Here is a 6,086-nt window from a genome sequence, read left to right as displayed (position 1 = left end):
GGATGGGGAGTTGGGTGGGAATAAGATAGAGGAAATGGAAGCATGGGAGGGAGAGGGAACTGGAAAATAAGATTATTTTAAAAATAAAATTAAAAGAAGGAAAAAAAAGAGGGAAGATTTGTATTGCTCAGAGATTTCAACCCATCACCATGGGATAGAGTGTGTCTTAGTCACTTTGCTTGTTGAAAAATAAGAAAATACCTGGCAATAAGTAACTTAAGGATGAAAGGCTTACTTTGTCTTACAGTGCGGAAGGATATAATCAATCACTGCATCAATACAGTGTGGAAGGATACAGTCCATCACTGCATCAATACAGTATGGAAGGATCCAGTCCATCACTGCATCAGTACAGTGTGGAAGGATACAGTCCATCACTGCATCAATACAGTATAGAAGGATATAGTCGATCACTGCATCAATACAGTGTGAAGGATACAGTCTACCCTGTCATCAATACAGTGTGGAAGGATCCAGTCCATCACTGCATCAAGACATGGAGGTAGGTAGAAAAGCACGGGAATGAAAGTGAGGGGTTGACTGGTCATTGTTCATCTACAGCCAGGAAGTTTGAATGAAGAAGAGTATGGGCTGTATGTTAAAAACTCAGTATATGTTCCCAGTATCCCTACTGGGTGTGATAAATGGTCCCAGACTGCACAGTACTAGCCCACTGACTACTCCTTTAGCATTTTATGTATGACTGTCAAAGGAGAATCATTAAAGTAGCTAAGGGAGGATATTAACTCCACACTGAATAAAGCCAATTTTCCTCTGCCCCACATGGCACAGCCCTCTTTGTGGGTGAGTAGAGCGATCCTAAACCATTTGAGAGCTGAGATAAGGAGGGGCACAGTATAAGTGGATACATAAGAAAGGTGACAATGCGACTCCAAATTCATTGACTCTCTATGATTAGCTTCACATTAAAAGCGTTGAGTCCAGGGAGTCATTTTCCACCATCCCTCACGCATAGTCTCTGTCCTATCCAAGCTATTCTGAGTTTGGCTTCTGTCATCTGTATCTAAAAGAAGACTAAAACTGAAAATTCTTAACCACTGGGGACAACAAGAAGGTGAGTTAATCTTTCCTAGGAATGTGAGTTTGGGGTCTTCTCTTTGTTTAGCTTTATCTGTGGCTTGGTGTTTAAGTTCTGTCTGTCTCCCTTCTCTCTTTCTTCACCCCCCACCACCAGAGCATCTACTACCACCCTCCCACCCTGGAGTCTTCAGCAGCCACACACAGCACCAGAGAAGAGCTGCCCATGCTTTCTGGTGAGGTGTGGGAGGCTCACGTTTCTGGTTCCTGCCAGACTGACATCTTTGTAGGAAACTACAAATAAACGACTAGATCATGCATTTGGACACGAGAGTGACAAACTGCTACAAGACTCCGGCAGAACTCTTAGACTGTCTGCTTGTGGACAAATAACAGTCAGCAAATTGGCATCAGCCCATGGCTTCTGCCCTGGATGGCATCCACATGAAGAGCTGCATCAGTTCAGCTGGATTTGAATACTGCTCTAATTTATGTTTAAGAAAGTGGTTTGTATTAGCACACTGTGGAATAAAACCTGTTCCTGTTTGGGTGACTGTCATGAATAAGTCGAGTCTCCCCTGCTTAATTTCCTAAACTAAATAAGTACTTAAGATGTCCAATTTTAACAAAAAAATGAAAAGCATATAACTCTAGGTCTTAAAGACCAAAGAAACAATCAGGAAAGTATTTACCGTGTTAATAATATTCATTTCTTTGTACCATTCATAAATTATTGCACAGAATCATCAGTATTGATGTCATGGAATGTTGCAATAATAAGAAGGTTCAACAAAATGGGTGAGTCTAAGAATTAAATGTCAGGAAACTCATACACAGCTCTGTGAATATACACAAAGCTTGAGAAAATTGTCCTCATTTGCTGTCACTGGGAATGTTCAAAGCTTTTCAAAAAATAAAAAGAACTACATAATTCTGAGCCTGGCATACTTCATAAAATGCTTGATTTTTTTATTGTTCCTAATAGTTCAAAAATCTAATTTTCTGGGCTTATTGCAAAATGCCAGTTTCCTTTTGAGTATGCAGTCTTTGTCATCAGGCAGACACTACAAGAAAGTCAAGTAGAAATCTTCCAGAAAAAAAAAAAACTGTTTAGCATGATCGAGAATGGCAGGATAAGGAGTAAGAAATGAATTTCCCCTTTCAATCTTTCATAAAACTGGCAACAAGTTTGTATCATATTTCATTCAAGATTTTGATGAAGACACAAGGGGGTTGAAATTTTATATAAACTTTGATGTTATTAAGAAAGGTCAAAGTGACCAATTTGAAACACAAAGTTAAGCTTTTAAAAAGCACAAAATGTCATTTATAAATTAATGGGAGGGAAGTTATCACAGGGAACCAAGATCCGTTGCTTCTGTTTTCTCATGGGCTAATTAGCCAATTTTCAGATAGCTGGGTTTTGTACGTGGGATGAGAGAGAAGGGCTGAAGAAAATTCCACATTGAGACTTTATGTTTATCTTTGTAATTCTAAATAGAATTTTACTTTACCAATTAATTTATCTGCTTAAGATACTTTGGATTGTAATTTTATATTAAAAGTTCTTCCTCAAAGAAAAACAGAAGTAATTATGTCTGTATACATATGCTAAACAATATGTTCCTTCAACAACCTATGCACTATTAACTTATGAGGGATCTGACTCACTGGTTTGCCCTCAAAATGTCCTACGTTACTGAGATTTCTAAGACTATTACTTAAAGTTTCTGTTCTCTATTGCCATTTCTGTCTCTGTTCATCGTGCAGTTGTCCTGACTGTCAGAACAGATAGTAGGTGTGCAGGGCATGAGATCCACGGAACGAAGTCACCTTCAGTGGAAAGAAGGCTTCTCCACTTTCTCTACCCTGGGTGGAGTAGATAAAGCTGTTTTCCAAAGGATACATAGAAAATTATACCTTAACCGTCATAGAAGGTGAGGCTTCTCAGTCAATTGTCATGTGGCAGTCTTGTCTTTACTTTTAACCCTATGGAACAGCTACCTCTCATCAGGAGGGGCTGGTATGACAGAGCCTACGCCATTCTATTTCTAACTGGTAATTTATACATATGACAGGAAAGACGATAAAAGTACGAGCTGATTATAGTCATTGTATCTTTATCCCGCCTCACAAAAATTCTCCAAGCCTTCCCCTTTCCAGGGAGCTCAAGTAGAATATGGAGTTGTCTGTCACTGTGTACACAAGGTTGCTTACCTAAAGGGCCGGGGGTTGCTGCTTACAGAGCATCCCACTAGAGCGACCTTGCCATGCTTTCCCTCCCTAGACTAGCTAAGCTCTTCAAGGTGAGTGTTTCTGACTTCAGAAACAGCTCTGACTAAAACTTTATATCCCCCAAATCTAGGAAGATGATAGAAATGAAATCTGGCTGTTATTGAATGTTATAACTTAAACCAAACTAAAGGAATCTGGAGAAACACCTTCAGATGGATGAGTGACATTTTCTAAGGATACCAAACATGCCACCTACTAGCTTATAAGAGCAATGTATAATTATTCTGAGACTGGGAAGGAAGAAACATTTCCCTCTGATGGTCAGTGAAAGAGTGTTTTCCAAGGAAGCCAGCTCTATGGTGCCTACCTATATTCCCTGCATTTGGGGAGGGCCGCGGGAGAGTCGGTCATCAAGAGTTTGAACCCGTTCTAGCTACAGCATAAGTTTGAGGCCTGAGTAGGCTACGTGAGACCCTTTCTTAAATTAACAAGACAACCTCCCTGAGAGCCTAAAGGGTAAACGTTTTTCCTTAATACTAGTGGGCTTCTTTTTATCCCCCAAACTTAGCTCCTACTCTACTCTGGTCCTCTCTCCTCTTCACTGATTCCCAGGAACTTTTCTCCCACACAGTAAATCTCCAACAGTCTGGATACACCTGGACTTCTGCAGTTCAGCTACGACTCCATGAGACGCTAGGGTGAATCCATGAAATAAGGACACAATGCCAATGAATATCTTTACTTCAGGTACCAATTATAAGTAGTGTCTGCCTTTATCCCCACGTATTCACCAACCTGGAAGTTTTCTTTATGTTTTTTTGGTGGGGCGTGGCTCACCTTTAAGCAAGTCTTGGAGCCCACAGACCTTGATAAAGATCAGAGAGTTCAGGCCTATTCTTGTTCCTTCAGGGTTGTTGACAGGACGTTTGACCCAGGACGCGGCTACTAACAGGATGTTTTGACCTAGGGTGTGGTTACTTGATGTCTTCTCCCTCCTCTTTGGACTGGGGTATTTAAAACTTAGGAGAAGTAAACGTGAGTGGACTCAGAATTCACTGGGTTGCCCTCCAAACTCTATCTGGTGTCTCTGTCTTCTCTTTGGGGTCTCTGTTTTTTCTGCCTAATGTCTCTCATCCGCATGACAGATGATGTCATTGATCACTAGTTATTAATCCAACATCCAGTCCTTTCCCCTATCAGGATGAAGAGTCTCAGAGTTAAAAGTTCTAATCTCATCACAGGGTGGTTCTTTCGCCATCTGGTCCCCGTTTACTGAGAATTATTCTTTTGCATAATTATTTGTATTGTTGAAAGGGGCTTATTATGAATAACAGAAGACAGGAGTCTGGAGACTACCTCTCAGGACATTTAGGAGCTCTGGGACAGGAACCACAGAAATTGAACACATACAGATTTCTTGTTTTTCTACAATGTCACATGAGTTCAGTGGACACACAGAGAGGAGATTTGAACCCACTAATTAGAAAGAGGCCAAGTTTCCCCTTCCCAGTGCGAGGTTTCCCTTCCAGCTGTCAGTAGAGCGTGTCTTCTGTGTTTTCCCTAGATGATGCCTCTCATCTCTACCAGGTTCTACAGAGATGGAAGCAGCTTCCTGGATTCGCCTGCTTCTCCCCAGGCTTTGCTATCTGTTTTAGATAGTTTGTTTCTCGGGTCTCTTTCTATTATGTGATAGCTCTTCTATGCCAAATCTTTCTGTTCACCACTAATTTTACTGTTTCTTTATACAAAATGCCAGTGGAAAAAATACAGTGCCTATGACCATTTCTAAGCTACAAAAATGGACACTAAGGGAAATTCCTACCAAGAAGGCAATTTTTCCCTTCATGTAGAGCGACTTCACTGATCTTATTGAATTACTCAATATTAACGAGAATAATACATTAAAATCAAGCCATTGTCTTTTCCAGTGAACACACAGACACACACACACACATGAGAGGGGGGAAGAAGGAAAGAGAGAGGGAGAAGGGGAGAGAGAGAGAGAGAGAGAGAGAGAGAGAGAGAGAGAGAGAGACTCTACCTAATTCCATTTACCACATCTCTATATTTTCTTCCCTTTGCTTCATGAAGAGAACTAGAGGTTTAAGTGTTTTCAAAAGTTAATTGGCAACCATTCTGACAGGTAATATGTGGTTATTCTTGTCTCTGATAATTTTGGCACATTAAGTAAATGCTGTTCCACTGTCCTTCCCTTTCTAACTTGGAGAGTCCAAGTACAAAAGCAAATTCATGTAGTATAGAAACAGAAAAGATAACTTGTTAAAATAGGAGCGGCGGGGCTGCGTCCCCAACACCCCGGCCATGTGGCTAGCTTATGCCCGAAATAACAACACACAAACTGTATTCATTTAAGAACTGCTTGGCCCATGAACTCTAACCCTTACAGGCTAATTCTCGCACCTGGACTAGCCCATTTCTAATGATGTGTGTAAGCACCCCAAGGTGCGCTTACCGGGAAGAGTCTAGCCTCCGTCCATCTTGGTGTCTCTGCTCCAGCAGAGCTGTCGGGTCTCTCAGGGAGCAGAGCAGAGTCTCTCCTCACTTCCTCTTCCGCCCAGAATTCTATTCTGTTTACTCCTCCCATCCATCTTTTAACCTATCAGGGCCAAGGAGTTCCTTTATTGCTTAACCAATGAAATCAACAGATTGATATATGACACTCCCACATCAATAACTCAACATAACCACCAACCGTAGTGATGCCATTGGTAATTCTGCTAAAAGTAAATCTGGAAAATTTCAAGATAAAAGTATATGTATTTTAAAATCTTCTAATATTTCAATGCTAAATT

The 6,086-nt window shown here is 40.8% G+C and overlaps 1 protein-coding gene and 1 long non-coding RNA gene across 6 annotated transcripts in view; one reads left to right on the top strand and one right to left on the bottom strand.

Moving 5' to 3' along the window:
• The window catches only part of LOC126515769 (uncharacterized), a 48,669-nt gene extending 46,326 nt beyond the window's left edge, over positions 1-2,343 (top strand). For 2 of the 3 annotated variants that reach the window (XR_007595920.1, XR_007595922.1), the window contains one exon: positions 1,196-2,343. This is a non-coding gene — a long non-coding RNA (uncharacterized lncRNA). Of the gene's footprint in view, positions 1-247; positions 503-1,195 lie in introns of all 3 variants that reach the window. The other variant, XR_007595921.1, reaches the window with a different exon arrangement.
• Necab1 (N-terminal EF-hand calcium binding protein 1) overlaps positions 1-6,086 on the bottom strand; it is a 178,790-nt gene that overhangs the window by 91,815 nt on the left and 80,889 nt on the right. The gene's annotated exons all lie outside the window — the stretch shown is intronic.

Source organism: Alexandromys fortis, unplaced genomic scaffold (assembly GCF_014885135.2).
Source record: "Alexandromys fortis isolate MF-2015 unplaced genomic scaffold, M_Fortis_MF-2015_v1.1 scaffold_18, whole genome shotgun sequence".
In the NCBI taxonomy this organism is placed as follows: Eukaryota; Metazoa; Chordata; class Mammalia; order Rodentia; family Cricetidae; genus Alexandromys; species Alexandromys fortis.
The sequence above is the reverse complement of the archived record's forward strand: the minus strand, read 5'-3'. Positions and strand labels throughout refer to the sequence as shown.